The sequence below is a fragment of the Anser brachyrhynchus genome (genome assembly GCF_964034855.1).
Source record: "Anser brachyrhynchus genome assembly, chromosome: 1".
In the NCBI taxonomy this organism is placed as follows: Eukaryota; Metazoa; Chordata; class Aves; order Anseriformes; family Anatidae; genus Anser; species Anser brachyrhynchus.
In genome coordinates, this window is record NC_137694.1 from 67,473,064 (window position 1) to 67,494,389 (window position 21,326).

General features: G+C 39.6%; 1 protein-coding gene across 3 annotated transcripts in view; it reads left to right on the top strand.

The window, feature by feature from the left end:
- The window catches only part of PTPRO (protein tyrosine phosphatase receptor type O), a 156,004-nt gene that overhangs the window by 6,022 nt on the left and 128,656 nt on the right, over window positions 1-21,326 (top strand). Inside the window, exon 2 of one of the 3 annotated variants that reach the window (XM_080562129.1) lies at window positions 18,954-19,116. The exons of the other annotated variants lie outside the window; for them this stretch is intronic. The gene's annotated coding sequence lies outside the window, so the exon portion shown is untranslated. The remainder of the gene's footprint in view (window positions 1-18,953; window positions 19,117-21,326) is intronic. 3 annotated transcript variants of the gene reach the window in all.

Sequence of the window (21,326 nt, forward strand, 5' to 3'; positions counted from 1 at the left end):
CTTGGCCATATGGGATAGGATGATTAATGTCAAAAAAAAAAAAAAAAAAGCTTTGGAAATAAGTACTTTTGCTGAACAATTTAAAAGGCTCATAGTTAACTTTGCATGTTCTTTAAAATTATTTGCCTTTTCTCCTGGAGAAGTATATATCTTCATAAGCACTCATCCTATAGTAAATTAGTGACTGTACTTCCATGACTCCAGATTTTAAATATTCTGTTCTTGCAGTAAAATATAACTGGCTGCAAAGTAAAGAAAAAAATCACTTTGATAAATGTAAAAATGTCTTAAAATTAACATCTTTACACAGAATTTACTACATAGGTTTATGCAGTTCTAGGATGACAAACTGTTCAATAAATATTCAAAGACTGAGAAAAGAATTGGACATTCATTAAGGTAAGCTGGACCATTTCATTACTTGTATAGTGGTAAAAAGGAGCTGTCATGCCAGTCTATTCTTGTCCACTCTTCTGTTTCCAGGCTTGAGTTAGTTATCTGATAGAGAAAAATTTCAGGGGAAAATATCCAGTATGGAGGGATTCTGTCTGCAAGAATATTGGAGGAGATTTAGGTTGCAGTCTCATCTGTGACTCATCCAAAGTTAGTGAGTTGCTGCCATTCAAGATAAACAATTGTCATCCTTCTTTTACTGGATCACAGCCATTGTGCTCCTGAAGACCTTAGGCACTGCACAACAAAAAATTAGGAGCACAAGTGAAGCTAAGTATTAATCTTGAGCAAGTAGGTGCAATACTGGATGCTGTGTACCTACCTTTGAAGTGTCACTGTGGGAGACAGTGCTTGGCTGGACATTTTGCCTTTTCCACTGGAGGCACTTAAATTGCAGAAAACATTATGACTTAGGTCAGAAAAAGTGAAGAGAATGGTTTATTGATATGTTCTGCACACAAAAGCCATTTTGACTTTTCTATTAAGCTTCCATCAATGTATAGCTGAAAAGAGAGGAATCTTTATGAAAGAAATGTGGCAACATGTACTAGCTGCCACGTGTGCAATGCGTAACAGATGAATAGAGAATGGGAGATAACTGAAACAGAAAGGTTACCTTGCTTTTCAAAGCACTGTGTGATCTTGAATGAATACGGCCAGTGAAGGGAGCAACTCAAAAGGAAGAAGACTGCTTTCTTTACAGTAAGCCAAATGTGATGCACAGTGTTTCATTTCTGGAACCCCTTCATTTTTATGCTAGGAAATTACAGTTGCTTTTTAAATGAAGGAGTTCCAGAAATAAAATGATATGCATCGTGTCTGGCTCACCGTAAAGATAGCACGTTGTACCACAGCAAAAGTAGTATGTGCTGTGCTCAAATTGCTGTGGTTATTTTTGCATTCCGTTCAGTCAGATGCATGTGTTTGGAGAAGAAATACTTTACAGTAACCATCAGTGATAGGCAAGTTGGTGACACAGCTGATCGTAACAGGGAGGAGAGCTAGCAGGTAATAAGCTCAGCTTTCAGTATGCTGATCTTGAGATGACAGCATGGACGAAAGAGAATGTGGGTTACGAGCTGTGACTGAGAAGAAAACATAATATCGGGGTGGAAAAGTGTGAGTGGGATGTCTAAGCATGGGGATTGAGCACTTCAGAGCAGCTGAATGAAGGTAACAAAAGTCAATAACTCTCTGCTAGTAGTTTAGGCAGAAGTCAACAATTCTGTGCTGTTTTAAGCCAGTCAGAGATTTAACATGTGATGTAGCTGCTTGGCAGATAGGAAGCTCTTGGAGGAAAACAAACAACAAAATAAAACAAATCAACCAACCAACCAAGAAAAAAAAGCAAAACAAACAAAAAACAACCACCAAACACCTAAATTCCTTTTTAAGTACTTTGGGATAAACAGATAATTTTGCCTGTCAATCTAAAAGTTATGATTTTGAAGTGATTGGGCCTCAGTGCTCTTTAGGAGGTAGAGGCATGGGTCTTGTAGTTGTGTCAGCAGGACTTGAACAAACTATGGCTGCTTTGTGTGCTATAAACCTGCAGGTCCCCAATTTAGTTATGGTGACTTCCAACTATCTATTGCAAAGGACAAGGGTCTTTGGGAAAAGAGAGGTAGGTTCTGTTCACTGTCATCAATTAGATTAGAAACTCCTTCAATGTTAAGAGCTTTTTAATCATTTCTTTTTAAGCTAGACTCATACTAAAGTCAACCAAAGAAGCTGCTCTTTGAGGCTGAGAGGAGTCCCCAGAGCAGACAACAGACCATCCTAGTTGTCTTGTTACCTGTGTGTAATTTGCTGTTTGGCATGTGTCTGTTATCCACACTCAAGCTATTCAGGGTCATTTACTCTCTTGTCACAAAGCCGCCATTTTAATATGTAAAGTCTTTTCATTAACCTGTCAGACAAGAAGAAAAGGTCTAGTTCCCATTCCATTTGCAAACAGCAAAGAAACTTTAAACTCAAGTAAGAAAAAACAATGTAACAAAATATATATGTATATTAAAATCTGGTGAGGAACAGTAGAGAGCTTTGGTAGAGGGGGAGAAAAAAAGACCAGAAAGAACGCTAATTAGTGTTTTCCCAAAGTACTGAAAAGCAGATTTAAGAAAAATGAATATTTTCCAACAGCAATGAAATTAATTTATTTATTATTTGCTTAGCACTCCTGTGACTAGCTTTGTTCTATATGCAAAATATCTGCAGGCTCTGCCTGAAGTCTGAAAGATAGACACATCAAAATAAGGATGCTCTAGATAAGCAAGAAGTGATTATCATATATGCCAGTTGCTGGTATTCTCCAAGGGGCAGTATACCTTCCAAACAGAAATAAGTCACAATTGCTTCCTCCAGGAGCTGAGTAGAGTTTTTTGTTGTTTTTGTTGTTGTTTGCTGCTTTTGTTTCTATTTGGTATTGATTTCTACAGGATGTTGCTCATCAGAACTTCTGGACATTTACATCAGTTTAAAACTTCAAAAAATAATTAATAATCAATGTGACTTTAATCCCTTCTAAAGGAACCCATTAACCTACACAAAAATGCTCTAGCTTGCAATAGTATCATGAAAGTAACTGTAAGCAGGGCAAGAGATGAAAGACAGAAACATCACTTGGAGACTTTTTTTTTTGAGAACTTCTATTTAAAACAGAGAACATAGCTAATATTTTATGGCTGTCTGCTTACTGTAAGTTAGGAGGTTTGTCTTTTAATAATTTTCTTTCTCTAATTTAGCTGCCCCTTCCTAATCTTGTACTGGTATTATCTTGAGTCATCAGTGTCCAGTTCTGAGGAAAAGATTATGATGTCACAAAATCAGTACCGGAGGATTCTATATTGTAATCCCTTTTCAGGGAAGTTCATTAAATCAATGCATCTCCTTCTGTGAGTAGTGACTGCAGAATCAAGCCCTCTAATTTTGCTGTGTGAAGGAATAAGAGCAGATGGGATGGGATTTTTACATAATTAACTAGCAGTTATTACATATATTAAGAAAAAGTATGATGTTTTCTGAAGAATGAATGGATACATAGTGAATACTTAAGTGTATGTAAAAATGATCATTGGTATAAAATTTATTCCTGGTGGATTACAACATAATGTGTTAAATCAAAAACACTTTTATAATTTTAAATCTCTTTTTTGAAAACCAGCTCAAGACTACATAGGCTACAAAGTCCTGCCAGGTTTCCTCAGCTGCATTGTAGGAAAATATGAAAGCTACAGAATGATAATGCGCCATATAGTGTCACCAGCATTTAAGAGAAATGGAGACGCTCCATGAATATGGATAATAATGTTGTGATCTCATCTAATGTTCATGTGCAACACTGACCTCTGTTAGCTGGAACCAGAACTGCCGGGTTGCCTCTAATTCTTATGATGCTGGGAGCTATGAGGGAGTCTACTGTGCTTCTGGGAATGTATCCAAAGTCCAAACGAAGTCAATAAATGTCTTTATGTTGCCTAAAATGGGCTTTGGATCAAGCTGTAGCGGGAAGATCTGCAATCTCTGCCAGGTGATACCATGAAGCTTGACATACATCACAGAGCTTGCCATGATGCGCCATTGACCTTGGGCTTGCTGCAGTGTCAGTAGTGCAAACTGCAGACCACAAGATTGTTCTGATTTTTGGAATCTAAAAGTTTAATAGCTTAAACTCCAATTTGGATAAATCTTAAACAGGCTTCTCTCTTAGGGAGTAGCTGTATTGACAAGAATCGGTGTGTTGTAATCCAGCTGCTGGAGCCAGTATAAGAGGAGCACACTTGACTGCTTCTGTTCTTAAAAGAGGAGCTTCTTTGTAGGAAACTTAAGTTATATAACTAGCACTAGGCAAAAAAATAGGGTGTTTTCTTTTTCTAGGCAGAGCCATCAGTATCTTCTTCCTCTTCCTCAGCCTATTTCAGGGACAGCTCAAATAAGAGTTCTGGTTTAAGTTAATTTCAACACGCAGCCACTTGCTGGCATTGCAGCAAGACACATAGATGAATGGAAAACAAGTTCTTGATCAAATACCAGGTACACACTCAAATATGGATCTGGACAGTGCAGCTGTTTCCTTTCTCTTTAATAGGCTAGTGCAGTCAAAAAGTGGCCCCCAAAACAAATGCTAATATGGGGTGTTTGAACTTCAGAACATGAACGTCTATCCTGCTGTGCTCAGGTACAAGGTAAAGCCAGCCATTATTTCCCAGACTCTTTCACATATTTGGTTTTCCCTCCTTATATTTTGTCTTTAATGACTTGAACTTTGCAAGAGGCTTCTTGCAAAGCAATGTGCCGGAGACCAGTTGACAGTGGCAGATGTGCTTGATTCTGAGACCGAAGGGTTTTCATGTGGTGGCAAAACAGACTAGCTATTGGATACCAGCTCTTCCCAGTAAGTGTTACTACACCAGGTGATGGACGTCAGCCAGTCAGGAAAGCAGTAAGCCTCCAGGTTGAGGAAGTAAACTCTGAAATGTCCCTTACATGGTGCATAAGCATTCAGCTTGGAGGTAGAATGCATTCCTTATGGTCTCACCAGCATGACTAGAATAGTTGCAGCTGATCTTATGTCATTCCTACTATAAGTTTGTTTGAGGACATTATGAGGTTAGGAGATAAAATGGAAAATAAATAAAGCATTTTGGAAAATGCCAGAGCATATCTTGGAGGCTTTGTCTGTCCCAATTACACATGGTTAATTCTGCATCTCTTTTCTTTCTGTAGCTAACCTTTAGTAAAGACATGGCCTGTTTGGGGGTTGACTTTTCTAATAGTATTTTGTAATGACTGCACAGGATCAACTGTTCATTGTCAATGTGTACCGTGGGAGAAACTGACCTCCTGATTAGGGTGTTACAGTTTCCAAATAAATTATTGGTTTTCTTTTTTTTTTTTTTCCTCCTGAAGATATAGACTTGTTGCCCTTATAAGATCCTTATGAGTACTAGTTGTATGATTAAAATATATGAGAGCTGTAACTGTTGGGATCAATCTTGCCATTGAAATGCCTAGAATAATGTAATATGGTTTTCTGAGCTGGAGGTTCATCATCTATACATTTGTGGCTGCTGTTCTTTATGGTTTATGCTCTCATCTGGTGCTTAGCAGAAAAGAGCCTAATTTCCTCATGCTTATCCCCAGTGCAACCGCCTCCTGTGCTGAGAGTCAACAATGTAGCACAAGCAGGCTTGCAGTAAGCAGTCTTGGCTTTCATTGCTATAGGCAAGTACTACCATGTAGGACTGCCTGTAAATGCAGGGATAAGGCCACAAGTCAAAAACAGGAAATGATTCTTTAAAATAAATATATATGTTTATTAAAAATGGTGAGGCACGTATCACTGCCATGTTACAAGCTGGTTCTAGTGTGGTTGGGTATCGCTGGACAGCTTTGTTTTGCTGCCTGCGCTTTGGGCTGTCTCATGGAAGTCTGCTGGCTGGCTTTAAGCTGGTAGTAATACTGATGTTCCTACTCCCACTGCATAGCTCAGAGGGCACATTGACCATCTATGGCCTGCAAGGAAAAGGGGAGCAAGAGGCTGCAATGAGCCAGTTGAAAAAAAACAGGCAATTCAGAATTGTCCCCTGGTTGACAGCAAAATAGCAAATGGCACGGTACAGAGGAGGGTTGCTGTTGCTGTGTGAGGATGTAGGGATGTGAAACTGTTTAGAGCCATGGAGCAATTTAGCCTTAAAGTGATGCCTGGAGACCATCTGGGCCAAGACCAGTCTCAAAGCAGGGCCAGTGTGTCAGGGACTCAGGGCTGTGACAGATGAGTTTTAAGTATTGGCAAGGACAGAGACTGCACCACCTCTCTTGATGACCTTCAGGGGCCCCAAATGAAATGAATGACAGTCAATTAACTTCTTTAAAAATCATGGATTGGGACTTGAAAGAACATGAAACTGTCTTATTAACCTGAATATTTTTTTTAATCATTAACAAATTCATTTTAGGCTATCTTTCTTTGTAGAATTTGAAGCTCTGGTTTACAGTCACTTTCACTTCTGCTGAAGTCTGCTGATTTTGTTACATTCTCTTGCTCCTTGGAGCTTGAGCTTTAAATATAACATCAAGGATAAAATTCTCAGTGCTGTCGTTGTTAGAATGTGCCCTAATTATCACTTAAACTTTCTGCAGAGTCAGGCAGGTATCTGCCATCACTGCACATTCATTTCACGGGTTCACATTTCTTAAGAAGGATTTTTTTTCTTCGTCTGACTTACATTTCTGGGAGGAGAATCACTGTTTCATATGTTTTACAAGTTTGATTCTTTAGCATGCAGGAAAACATTCAAGCTTCACTGCAGGAGTACTGTTAAGTGACACAAGTTAACGGGTTTTGGAGCAGGGCTGTCCTCTCTGTCCTGGCTGGTTTAGTGCTGAAGTAAAGAAACCAGTCATCACTACGTGCAGTTAAAGAAACTTGCAAAAAAAAAAAAAAAAGTCAAAATGGAAAAATATATATCTAAAGTGAATATGTGGAATCAGTTCTGGAAATTTCCCTAACACTCTTTTTATTGATTAATGAACCACTGCTCCTAAATTCAATACAAGATTAAAGGTACTCAATACAGTTAATGAGCTCCAAAGGAACTGTTACTTTGGACTGTAATTACAGCTTCTGCTGCCTGACTCTGCATCTCACTAGCATTTTATTACTAATGATTTGTTATGTCAGAGGGGAGGATGAGTTTTGTGATTCATTAGCATTTTCACAGGTTTTGCCACGAAATTATGGGAGCTCATACTTTCAGTTGTTTACTTGTCCATGCTAGAATACAGATTCCTTTATTCTGCATCGCATGGTTTAAAAAACAAAAACAAAACCAAAAAAAACCTAAACCAAACTGCTCCCCAGGATTAAGAAGCTGCTAAGGTGGCTGCTGCTCTGTTGTCCTCACTTTCTTCAGTTCCGTTCCAGGACTCCTGATTTTTAAACAGTGTCACTGCAAAAAAGTTTTTTGCTTATAGTTTTAAAAAGTCAGGTCTTCCAGTGAAGAACACAAAACCTTATTTTACTGTTCTCAAAAAAAAAAAAAAACTCATATAATCTGTTGGATAGGCAAAATGATGCTTTTTCCCTGAAGGCTGTACGATGCCAGATTTAATTTATTTTGGGAAGAAAGAAAAACTATTCTGTGGAATGTGCTTGCCACTTGTGAAGTGGAAGTGTCAGCAGGAAGTGTGAAGATATCCTGCAGAACAGAGTTTACACAGAATGAGAAGAGTTTATAGAAAGAGGCAAAACTACTGTACCTCTTTATATTTAGCATAAAATAAATGGATAGAAGGGATTTCAAGATGTCACACACGGCCAAGAGTAGATCAGCTGTGCTCAGACTATGGGTTCAGAAAGTTTGCTTTTCTAATCCCAGCTCTCTTCAAAGCTAGATTTAGCTGTGCTGGTCTCTCTGGCCCTGCTGTGCAGGGAAGGTGGTGAGAAAGAAGAGACCCCGAGGTTGCGGTGCGTGATGCTGTGCCCAGCAGAGCTACAGGGCATGTGGGAAAGGGGCTCTGGGTTGACGTGGCACAGAGCACCTCACTTGCAATGCAATTTAAATGCACAATTTCAGCTGATATTAGTAATTCAGAAAACTTATAAATAATTTAAATGGTGATGGTTGGACAATTTCATTCCATGTGGATACAGGAGTTTCACATGTACTCATTTTCCACAGCGTATTGTTTCTTTGTGTCTTTTGCAACTTCAGAGAATGAAGTCTAGTAATGTCAGATCATTCCTGGTATTGTTCCTTCATAGCTTTGTCTGGAAACGCTGCTCCCTATTCCTACAGATGACTGGATGCCCAGTGTGGATATTTGTGGTGATACTGAAAAGTACTCTGCATTAGGCAATGAGGCCCAGTCAGAAGGAGGGGAAGCAGATGTGCTGCAGAGATGTCTGCATCCCACACCTAGGAATGCATGCGCTATGCTAAGAAGGCTAATAGAGGGTGTCCCCTTCTGCCACGTGATAAATCCATCTCTTTGCTGTCAAAAGTAGCTGAAGAATGGGAGCTTTGGGATTTTTCTCCACTGAAATGGTCTAGTCTCCTTTATTTCCTTTCCCCTTTGTATATTGGCATATTCCTTCTCTGCAAGTATTTATCCAAAGTCTTTACTTGGCGTGTCAGACTAAAGGTCATATCCATTTTTTTCTCCTCTCCTTTTTTTTCCCCTCTAGTCTCTCTGTTTTGAAATATGTCAAACTAGATAACGGATGATTTCTTCTGGTGCCAGAAGGCCTTCACAAAATGCATATTAGGGTTTAGCATTTGTTTTGTTTTTTGTTGATTTTTTTTCCCCCCTGTATCTCAGTGTTTTCAATTTGTACGCAGAGCCATCCTCTTACCATGAACTCCTATGTCCAGAGCTGAGGATTATGTTCTTAACCAACATATGTACTTAGCCTGAAATACTAAATCTGTACTACTAGAGGAATAGAAAGACGTTATGGCTAAAGGAGCTATGTCAAAGTAACCAGTCAGATCAAACTATAAATTGTTTCTGGTGAGAGGCAGGATGAAGATACTCACTGAATGTTTGAATCCCCTACTGGTACTAACTCATACATTTAAATATTGTTATTCTGATTGTGAGGTATGAAACAAGTATATTCTTTTGCTCAAAAAAAAATAAAAATCAATTTTGTAACAGTGATGGAGGAGTCCCTGTGGATGCCATTTTCCAAGGCTTGGAGAGGTTAGCAGTGGCCAAATTTTGGGAGCTTGTAGCACAGGGACTGTAGAAACAGAGGGTGGCAGTGGCATAGTGAATGTGGGCTATTCCCCACCCCTTCACTCATCCCTGGTAGCCCAGGAGAAGTACCTGCAGGGCTCAACCTACTGGTGTCCCTGTCCTGAGCTGTCCCTGTTACAACAGCCACGTTTGGGTAAGAGGAGGAGAGGGCACAGAATACCGCACCTGGCTTTGTAACTCCCCCCATAGTACGCCAGGAATTGCCTGCTGATGTTGGCTGTTGGCATATACAGGTGCACCACAAGGATGGCTTCAGCACAGTGGTGGTGGGAACCTGCCTGGGAGGACCCCTCTGCCTGTATGTCCCAGTCTTACCTACCCATGTGCCACACCAAAGCAGGCTTGCTAACATCACCTTGCTAACAGAGCTCCTCCATGCCTGCAGTTCTGCTGAAGAGAACGGTGCTCTGTCTTCATGTTTGCAGAGAAAGATGCAGCTTTTCTATCTGGAGGCAAGGTGGCAACACCATGCTTTCAGTTGGTTCTTTCTCTTTGAGGTCATTTGAGGGAATGGGCTCAAGTTGCACAAGAGGAGGTTCAGGTTGGAAATGAGGAGACATTTATTCTCAGAAAAAGCAGTCAGGCATTGGAACAGGTTGTCCGTGGAGGTGGTGGAGTCATCATCCCTGGGGGTGTTTAAGGAAAGGTTGGACCTGGTGCTTAGGGACATGGGTTAGTGGGTAATATTGGTGGTAGGGGGATGGTTGGACCAGATGATCTTGCAGGTCTTTTCCAACCTTAATGAGTATATGATTTGTCAGGAGGAAGCAGATGCTGTGTCCTCCTTGGCAGTGTGACTGACCTGTGCTTGTGCATCCGTCTCTGATATGCAGCCAGTGCCAGCCATAGAGGAACTGCTATGGTACCTCAGCTCAGACGTTTTCTGAGGGCTTGCGTTACAGTTCACATTGTCACATCATCATACCAGTGTTGACTGGTACCAACGACGCTGGTGGGGAGCTTAACAAAGGATAACCAGCAGGCTAATCTTGTGAAAGCAGGGCTCTGTGCTGGAGGGGAAGAGGAAGAGCAGCATCTTGTTTGAGGGTTAAAAATAAGTCCTAAGAAAATGCAAAAACAATGAATCTTTTCCTTTCTGTTTCTCTCATGAATTAAATACTATTTTTTTTTTACAGTAATGGCAGAGTGTGTGGATGTTTTATTTATTAATGCTGTGCAAAAAAAATAGTGTGAAGGATGGGTCTTCTGAATGCTTGAGAAGTAAAACAACAACTTGAATTGACCAACAAAATATATTTTGTAGTTCTTGTTAAGACAGAAAAGCCCAGGCAGCTTCCCAGCAAATACTTCATTTCTCCAGAAAGAACACTTCAACCCCAAGCTTTCAGCCCTCTTTACGTGTAAGAAAAATAGAGGGAGGAATGGTCAGATGTGTTTGTTTTTTTCAAAGAATAAAATGCTAGCCAATTTCTCACACTTATCTTTTCTAGTGTTTGTCCCCTGGCTATTGTTTCCTCGTCCTCTTTCCTCTCCAGCCTGCTTCTTACCCTTCTACTTCACCTGTGCTCTCCTCCCACGCTGCTCAGTGATGGTTCCCTTCCACTGGCACTTCACCCTGCTGGAGTCTACAGGGCTCCAGCATTGAACGCACCCTCCTCAGCTCACTGGCAGCACCACCTCTCTGAAGTATTTTGCTTTCCTCTCGAAGTATGTGAAGTTATATTTCTCCACGAAACATTTTGGCTTGCATTTTTGTAACATTTGTAGGAAAGGGTTTTCTACGCCATTTGCAGGCATTTAGCAGAGCTCAGTAGTTAACTTCCAGTGGAATGCTAAATAGTCACAAAAAGACTATGATTACATGAAAAGACTGTTTTAGTGAAAATAGCTACTATTCAAATAGAGATCAGATTTCATAGGAAAAAAGTGGGCCAATTACTCTGCTTAGTCACCTACACTGTGAATTCAAATGAACCTCATCAAAAGCTATGGTGTTACACTGATTTTACCAAATACAACTAAAACCAACACTAGTCCTTGTGACTTTCAGCTCAGCTGGCCATAGCTATGCCAGGGTTATTTCTCTTAAAAAATATTGTATTATAATATTAAAAAAATGGGGCTTCAAATCCTTTTAAAATTATTATTATTATTATTATTTTTTAATTTCTTTCACCTTTTCTTGGAAAGCATTTAACAGAAGTTTGTTGGGGTCTTTTTTTGTCTGAATTACACACATTCCTTCCATTAATCATACTCCGGGCTTTCTGGCAGATAAATTAGTCTTCTTCTAAGCCAGGACAGCTTGATGGCCCATAAAATAGATTTCCTAGGACTATTGCTGTGGCTTTACGATTTACATCAGGACTCCCACTAAATTCTATACCCATAATTACTAACAGTGTTGCTTCCACAGAACATATTGGGATTTAATCTGTCACATTATTAGGAAACAGCAGTGCTTTCTCCGGAAGGTTTTTGTTTTTCTTGTTTTTGAATATCACTATTATAAGTTCATATACTTTTGCTAGAAAACTAGTCAATTCACCATTTTGTGAAAGCAAATAGCTAATGAACTAGAACCACAGAAGCCTGTTTTGTGCAGCGTGTCTTCAAAAGATCTCACTGGAGGTTCCTAGTCTATAGATGGAGAGCTGGTGGGTTGACACAGGCTCTCGTGTAAAAGGAATTGAATGATATATGTAAGCTACAGCTGCAGGGTGGTGGAGGGCCCTTTCCAAGGGAGATGTCCCTCTCATGGCACATAATCTCTGTGCCATCACTGGTGTGTGCCATGCAGGTGGTGCAGCTGGGCTGGTGGTGTTGGTAGAGTGTTAGGTGACATAGGTCATGTAGTAGCAGAAAGGGTCTGAGATGAAGCAAGGCACAATAGGACAAATGAGCAAGCCTCAGGTGGAGATGCTATAAGTCACGTAGCTTTGCAGCTATTTCTTCTTTTTCCTTTCTGAAATTTTGTCCCGGCACATTTACACTGTTTTGTGAATCTTCCTGAGTTTCTGGATGTCTGCTAGTCAGGCTGGATGCTGCTTGTAGGAGCTACTAGGGCTCTGGAGATTTCTATAAGCAGTGGGTCCAGCTTCCTCAGTGTGGAGGTGGCTGCTTGTGTGCAGGATGACTTACAGAGTTGAGAAGAAAATGTTGCCTTTATGCTTCTGAATACATCAGGAAGCATTGCAAATACCTTCAAAAGGATCTGTGCATGTGTTTCTGCACAAGTCCAGCAGTGCAGTTTCTTTAGTCCTGAGCAGTAACATGACTGCAGGTGGACCAGCGAAGCAGTAGCTTGCTTCCATGGAAATTTGTCACTCTTTCCACTATATTTGCATGTATAAATGTGGTGGGACTGTGAACAGACAAGGGCCTTTTCCTCCCAGCACCTGTTTGCAAGTGTAGACCTCAGCTGAGCACAGTACATAAGGCTGGAATGTGTGACTTCAACAAAGTGACCCATATCACAAGTCCTGGGGACGTTGTTAGCTACTTCGCTAAAGAGGGGTGGGAGCACTTGCTCTCTTGAATGGCGATTTTTACTTCAGACTGTCTTGCAGGCCTCAGAGCTGACTTGGGTATTGACTGCAAGAATGGCTTTGTGATGAAGATAGTGGTTTCCAAAATACAGCCTCCATGATGACATCACCTTGTGTTTAGTAGCAGCACTTATTACAGTGATGTTAACTCTTAGGTTCACCTGGCTCTTGTTGCTTCATCCTAACATCCTGGGGCTGACTGTACCAAAGACTGCTGCAAGTCCTCTGTGCATCGTTATCAGCGATGTCTCTTTTTTCAATTATTATTATTTTATTTTTCTAAAAAACACACATATAGATAACTTTGCTCCCCCGAATGAGCGGGAGGCAGGTGTACGGTAATTTGAAGTTTCAGATATGTTTCATCTTGTGAGTATTTCAACACGTCTTACATAGTTGGTTTGTGGGAAGTCTTAGGAAGGTTATTGGGAAAAATGGGTTCTGCATCAGTGAAGGGCTTTATAGTACTGTCCTGAAATTAGTGATGTAATTGTGTGCTGGGACTACTGGCTTTCACATACTGTAACAGATTTTCTTGGTTATCTTTGTGAGTGGGGAATAAGGATAGCCAGTAAAGGATGGTGGAAATTTTGTTGAAGACCAGACCAATTTTACCCATGGGAGTTCTTTCACATTCTTGTCATTTCAAGAACTGATTCATCACTGAGTAAGAGTGTTCTAAGTGCATGGCATTTGTCAGTTGAAGAAGAGTCTGGAGTTGAAACACGTTTGAAATATCTGCTATTATTTAGTAAATAAAGCAACATAAACTACAAGCATTCATTTGGTCAGCGAACTGATTCCTATTATATTCCTGCATTGACACAGCCTGAGCACTCAGAATATCACTGCTATAGAAGATCTGTAGGGCTCTTAAATGGTTTGACAGCGATACTACTGTAAAACCTTGCTTGACTGCACTTTGGTGAAGTACGGTTTTGCACTGGAAGTAGTTATTTTTAGGTTCATACTTCAACAAAGACAGGAAGTTCAGATTACCATGGGACAAAGGATAATTAAATCCTGGCACCTAAAGGTACTGAGAGGGGTAGAGAGAATTAGCACTAGTGTTCATGTACTTGTTAATGTCTATCTCATCTCTATAGGAAAATGAAAATTAACAATGCAGTATTTTATATTGTAATGGTTCTATACCTGCATTTAATTGCAGATTGTAAACCATAAATCTTATCTTCCTGTAATTAATACAGAAATGAAGATAATGAGTTATATTTTCTAGTTGTTTTTTATAATAGATGTACACATCCTTTCAAAACAGTTTATCCATAATTGATTTAAAAAAAATCTTTCTCATATTAGTCCGTACATTTTTTAGATGTGTAAGGTGGGTCCCAGAAAGAATGTGTTCACAGAGAGGTTGGGATCTAGCTGCAATTCATATCTATACAGCTCACCTGGCATATATTTCTGAAACCTGCCCATGTCATGCACAATGCACTTGCAGAGAGGGGAATAGGATCCGGGAGAGAGAACTGCTGCCTGTGCTGGCTACAGGAATGAGTCAATCAATGAGTACAGACCAAATTTCAGTCACAAGTAATGCATTAACATTGGTATTATTCCATCAGCATTGCCCTTCTGCAGTAAAACTAAAGGAAGTTCACCTTTTTAATTGTATTCAGATTTATAATTGAGCATTTTGAGTGATGGCTTCATCTACTGCAAGCAAGGGGAAGTGATTTACAATGTATGTCAGCAGAACGTTGTTGTATGAGGAAAGATTAACAATCATAATTTCAGGCTCAACAATATTTATAATTCTAAATTGTCTGTTTTGATGCAAATATTCTGTCTTAAATACTGTGCTCTGTCTTGATTAGGTAAAATAATCCTTCCTTGCTTGGGTAGCTCAGTGAATTAGTAACTGGCCCATCATCTGCAGGATCATGCTCCTGCATTGCTTAATCTATATTGATTGTAAAAACTAAAAAAGAAAAAAAGAAAAAAAATGTTATTTTACATATGCAGCACGAGCAGTGTAGGTTCAATTTTGAATTTTGCCATCTGGCTTTGTTTCCACTTATTCATTTCATGAGGCTTCAGAAGGCTTGGATGAGACTTTCCCTGTCTGAGTGGAGGTCCAGCCAGCCTCTTAGACTGCCATAAGCAGAGTATAGCTTCTGAACTGCGCTTTTTGGGAATTTAGAAATGCCCTTTAGAAAGAGTGCACATGGAGAGCTAGCCTGTGAAGCTTCAGCCTGACCCAACGCACCAGAGACCAAACGAACTGAGCAGGTTCACACAAGTGGGGGCAAGGTCTGGGACTGCGTGTCCCCGCGCTGGTAGCAATTACTCACTGGCCCTTTGGCTGGATAGGCCTGCAGTGCAATCTGGAGATGTGATTACATCTGAGGTACTTCTTCCTAAATCTGTTTTAGTCTAATCGGGTCAGCTACTGCTAGCAGCAGAGCTGCCGTGATGCAGGCTGCACTCGCTGCGTGTGCAGCCATGGAGCAGTCTGCACAGAAAAATGGTGTTTCCATGGCTCCGGAGCTGGCAGGCGCGGGGCCAAGCTGCCTCTCGCATGTGTAATCCTGTTAAACTCAGTGGGACTGCTTCCATGAGCAGAAAGCATCAGAATTGGTCTGCGTGCAGCATAACCATATTAAAATTGTTTGCCAATGAAGCGCAGCTGCATTTGCAATGGGAAAGCCTGGGAGCAATGGATAAGCAGCCTGTGTTGGCATCAGGTCTTCTCGTCACAGATGGAGAAACTGCTTTCTGGTACCTCTCCATGGCAGCTGAGGCTTGTGTTGGGGGGAGAGAGATGTTTTGCCCCATAGTAGCCATTTAGGACGTGTACTTTGCTGTCCAGTCAGTGGAGGGGAGGGTATTGCTCGTCCCAGATGCTGAATATAGGCGCTAAGGTGCGATAACTTACCCTTCAGACCCGGCCATCCCAGTCCAGATAGCACAAATCCAACTTGCTTAGACCAGATTCCCAAAATTTGATTTATTAGAGATGGAGATGGGATGAATCCAGCAACAAAACTGGAGGTGTTCTGGTTCTGGTCAGCCCCTGGCATCTGGGATCACTTCTGTGGCCAGGTTTCCGTGCCCTGCTGACTCCTCTGGCCCATGTGACAGCATGGGGAGAAGGTATCTGGGGCCACAGAGACCACATTAAAACATTGTTGAAAGTTTCCTTTCATCCATGAATACAGAATTTCAAATGAAATTTCATTTAAAAGCTTTCTGTTACCTGGAAAAGTGAGGACTATGGTGTTTCTAGCAGTATATGACAAGACCTTTGGGGGCTTTTTGTACTTCAAAAAATCATGACATTTTGAGTATTGACAACAACTTCAAACTTCATTAACACAAAATTGCTTCTTGGATTTTGATATGTGGTGCTGAAAGGATGGATGTCTGGAAACATTCTACCTTCATTTTTCCCCATTGTGCAAGAAAAAGCTTCCAGCTGTTGGAGAGAAGGGTTATTAGTATTTTCTGAATGCCAGTTTTCTTCCCCTGTCATTTTTGTTTCTGCCCCCTTTAATACAAGGAGAAATAAATGATTGCATTCTGTGTCAGTCTACAGCATTGCCAAAACCTGAGGTTGGATTTGCACAGAGTTCAGAGCTGATATTAGAACGTTTTCTTTAATATTTATTAAGCACCACAGTGAAACTTGCCTAGCCTCTGGTTTCGCTGTGATTTTGAAACTCATGTTAGACTTGTTGGATGTTGTAACTGAAGTTCATATCTCTTAAATGCACCTTTCAGGCTGTGTATGAGTTTATACTGCAGAAAGCAGATGAATTTCACTATCTCTTGTTCATGAAAGCTTCTGGGTAATTTCAGCAGTTTTGAATGAAGTCATTTGGACTAAGGTTTTCAAAGCCCTTTGTGAGATTTAGAAGAACATTAATGGAAGGTGAATATTAAAGTTTCAGCCCAATTTTTTAAATCCAGAATTAACTTCTGCTTCCTTTTATAGTCAGGATTTCACTCTGAAGTCTTAGTGATGATGACTGAAATCTAATTGCTCTTATTTCCCTTCTGTATGTTATGAGTTGAACCAAGAAAACCTGGATGAAACAAAGAAATTCACGTTAGTGACTTTCCACTTAGTTTTTTGGATGCACAGAAGAGTTTGGCCAACACTTTTGGATAGTGTTTCCATTTCAATGAGCACTTATTCTCTTATTAGTTGTAAAAATACTGAAAAAGCATGAGAAACAATTCTCTTGCTAGTAGGAGAAACTGCCTTGAATTGCATAAGTTTGTGTGTCCGAACTATTAGTCCAGAGAGTCTGAAGAGGCATACAAACTCTGAGTTGCTTATCTAACCTATTAAAAGGATTGTCCTTCTTATATCAATACCCTTTAATCTTTTGCATCCAAGAACAAGGCTTTCTTGTGAAGAAGAAAAAAAGTCTGACAGCCTGTGTCTGGGATATGTTATAATGTACCTATTCAAGCTGTGTTTACATTACCTGTCTAGAAGTAAACAGAGGGGGGCTGTCACACTCCTGATGTCCCTATTCTCTCCAAAATATTTAAAACCTTAACATCTGAACTTTTTTTTTTTTTTTTTAAATCTAACTTGATTTTTAGAGGTGATATAAAGCCAAGTGATTACTCAACTCTGACTATGTAAAGCATTGCCTGCATTGGATTCTCAGTATTGCAAAACAAGAGCATAAGACTTGGCATGCAATTACAAGGTAATTTAATATATAAGATTCCAGTGTTTGGATCTCCACAAAGCGTAAAGGTTTCACAAATAATTGGTATTGTTCATTGTATTGTTGTCTATAGAATCTTCTTGTACTTAACTGCACAGAACTAATCAAGAAAATGTCAATTGTTTTGGTAACTGGTTGATTAGATATCTCTACAATTTTTTACTTGGTGTTGTCCACAGAACACTTCAGAATTGGCACAGAGATGTCATGTTAAGTTGTAGTAGAAACAGTAATACCATCAGTTCCTTCTGTGCTTTGTCTGGTCATTAAAAATTAATGTCATATGAAAATGTATTGATAAAGCATCCTCCTTATTGCTAGTAAATTTAAATATGAACTCCAGAAGAAAAATCAGCTTTAAAGTGCTTTCTTTTTCATCTGTGTATTTACTTAGGTGCTTCATGCAGCTCACAGTGAAACTGCATTGTTTCACTTCATATTCCCTGCTGCTTTCCATTTAGTAACTTTAATTGAGTTCATTTACTTTTTTGATTCTCATGATTTAACGTGCTGTTGTGGCAGTTCGTTTATACAGAAGAAATTGTGTTTTTCTTGTTCATGTGTTTTTGTTATGTTCTTTAAATGTAATCGATGTTCCTAAAATATTTGTGTTCATGTCAAGCTGCATAATGTTTTTCTTGTTCTCTGACTTTGTTACTGTTGCCATTGTTTTATAAACCACAGATTTCAGACTCAAAGAAATTGATACACACCCTTTGAAAGGCTGAAATTAGTCTGTGAAATGCCATGTGATATGGACTTGACAGCTCTTTGAAAGAAACAAGGCTCGAGATGTAGCTTTCACAAATCCTCCTGGATGCAATCCGCTTCTTGTGCCTTGGTTGCAGGGAAGTGGGTCATCAGACTGTGCCAGCGGATAAGATATGTGGATAAGATTCTTTGGCTGCTTTGTTTTGGGGAATGGGACAGATCTGGTTTTCTTCTCTTTTGTCACAGGCAATTTTATTTTCTAGATTACTGGTTTAGGCTTCTTAATCCTTTTTCAAATCAAAATAACACATTGCTTTTATTACAAGCTGTACTTGCTATATGTATTGATATACATGCAGTAAGAAATATAGATAAAATAGTGTGGGTACAAAAAAAAAACACTCTCAAGTACTGCTTGATAATTAAACATATGTCAAGACCCGTAAGCTGTTAAATTTCATGAAGTAATGCCTGAATCCTATGGTAATATGAATTAAAAAAATAAATAAATCTTGAATAACCTGAGTGGCTAGGAATGTTTTTTCTCTCTTCAGAACTGAATAATAGCAGCAGTAAATGAATAATAGCTAATACCCATGTGAATATTTCAATTTCAGCTGCCAATCTTGCACTCCTTTACAGAAAGGAATAAGTAGCATTTATCACTGGGTTTATTGGAGGGAGCTTGCATACATACCGTGTGGTTGGTTATAATTTTTAGGGCCATCACTCAGTTTGGCTTGATAGTAATTTAGCGCATGGGAATCCTTCTCACTTATGTTGCTCTTCCCTTTCCTAACATCAGAAATAAAGAACTGTGTGACTGACTCCAGAACATCATTTATATGGAAAAGGCCACGTTTCCTTCCTGCCCCATGCTTCTACCCTCCACCATTGTTGCACCTCTGGGCAGACAGAGCTGTAGCTGCTTACCAGGGTGGTGAAAACTGGACTTGTCCCAGGGATGGGTAAGTGAAGTGCTTCTTCTGCCAGTCCAACCTCCACCTCTGCTGAGGCTGCTGTTCATGCTGCAGTCCCCTGTTTTTTCAGGACCAACCTTATGCCCACATGTCCCAGGCAGGCTTATCTACTGCCACCAGAAGGCAACGACATTTGCTCTCTGGTGACCTTGGGGCCGGATTAAGTAGTGACCTATAAAAGTGTCTGTACATTCGCTTTCCCATCTCTTAAAGCCATTTATTCTGATTAATGCAACTTTTTTGGCATTGATTTATTTGCACTTGGTGAGTTAAGATCATTATCCAGATGCAGTGAAATTAATTCAGAAAAGAATGTGCAAAGGCAATAACATATGCTAATCCCAGGGAATTACTTTTTCATGGTTCAAATGAAAGCTGCCGCCTCCTCTTTTTTTTTCTTCGCTTCTGCCTTTTAGCTTACTTTTATGACTGCAATTTGAAATTTTAGGCCCTCATTTTTACTTAGAGTAAGAACAGTTTACGTGTTTCACTGGTGAGCGCAGTGCATTAGTGTGACCATATCTGCACCTATTCAGAGAGGTGTTAAGAGACCTCTGGTAGGTGTCCTGGTGCTACCAGAAGGAAATATTAAACAGGGTGCAAGTGCATATGGCATGAATATTGTAACTGCTTTGTCTTTATTTTTTTTTTTATTGGTTGTTTGGTTATGGTTCCCGTTTCTTGCTTTCTTTGCAGAAATCTGTGGTTTTGTAACTAGCAAAACAAGTTAGTGTCCAAATCTCTTGATTTACTATTGATATAGCTGCTGAGGTTTGTAAATACAAGTGGAGTGAGGGAACAGTAAAAATAGCTGACTTAAGAAAATATAGGAGAATCAAAGATGTATCTCAGATCAAAAGCTGAGTAATGTATGGGGTCCTATAGGACCTCAGAGCAGATAACCGAGTTTCATGGCTTTTAAGACTATTGCTCCATTTAGAACGTTTTGTTGCTTCATGGAGCACCAGCAAAATTTTATTTCAGCTTCAGGACAGAGGTATCTGTGACTCTGGTTTTACAAAAACCCAGCCCCATCACTATGAGGTGTCACACTGTAATACAGTGCCAAATCCTTTTTATCTCACTTGTGTTTACATATTGAGGCGGTGAGAGTAAACATTTCAGCACCTTGGAATTCTTCTTGTTACTTGCTGTTTAATGCTTTTATCAGCCAAACTGTAAATAAGAGTGTAATTAATTATTCTCTACTTACATGACAAGTTATGTATAAGTTCCACCCCCCAGAGAGCCTGTTGTTTACTTGATTGTGAGGGGAAATTACTGCAGGGTTATCTGGAGAATACCTGGAAGATAAACATGAGTTTTGCATTCAGTAATTTGTACATCATTTCATACCTAATAACTACATTTTGCTAAAGAGTCAATGCAAAGAAGGAAGGACATCAACTCTTACAGTTACAGCTGGCTCATTTTCACTTGCCTGGAAGAATTAACATATGATGTTTTCTTTATTCCTAGCTAAATTTTCTGCATAAAAAAGCTGTCAAAATCATACTTCGGGGTATGAAAAATCCTTGTGTTTATGCACACTGAAGATGCTGCTAAAAGTAACGCCAATTCCATACGCTGGAGGTCTGCCCTGGTGGGCACTTTTCCTGGGGTGAATCAAGTACTCTGTGTCCATTGCAAGATCCTCTACTTACTCCTGCTATTCTGTTGGGAAAGAAGTGCTCTCATTTTGGCCCTTCTGCTTTCTAGTGTCCTCTAAAAAAAAAAAAAAAGAAAAAAAAACAACTGTTTCAGCCGTAAAAGTGTAAGTGACAAAATCGTAGCTAGTGAGAAAATTCCTCCAAAAAGTGAGATGAGGAAGACATTAAGACACTTGCAAAAAGGGTACTAATTAACCTTTTGTTGTCCTTTTTATCTTTCCCTCAAAATTTTGTGCATCTTCCAAATTTCAAAACAAATTTCTAATGCATGAATAGATACAAAATATTTGTCCCTTCCCCTGCACTGGGACTTTAATCTTTTGAAAAAACAACAATCGTGACTGACTTCATTTCTCTTATAGTACAGTAAATTGGATGTGATTATGTAGAAACCATAGAAATCTTAATTAGATTCCTCATTAAGAACTGCTGTAACCTTTATAAATGCTGTAGGATGACCCAAGTGTTCACTAAGTAAACCTTTTGTTAAAACTTTTCCCAAGTGAAGTTGGTGAGAGCTTTCCCATT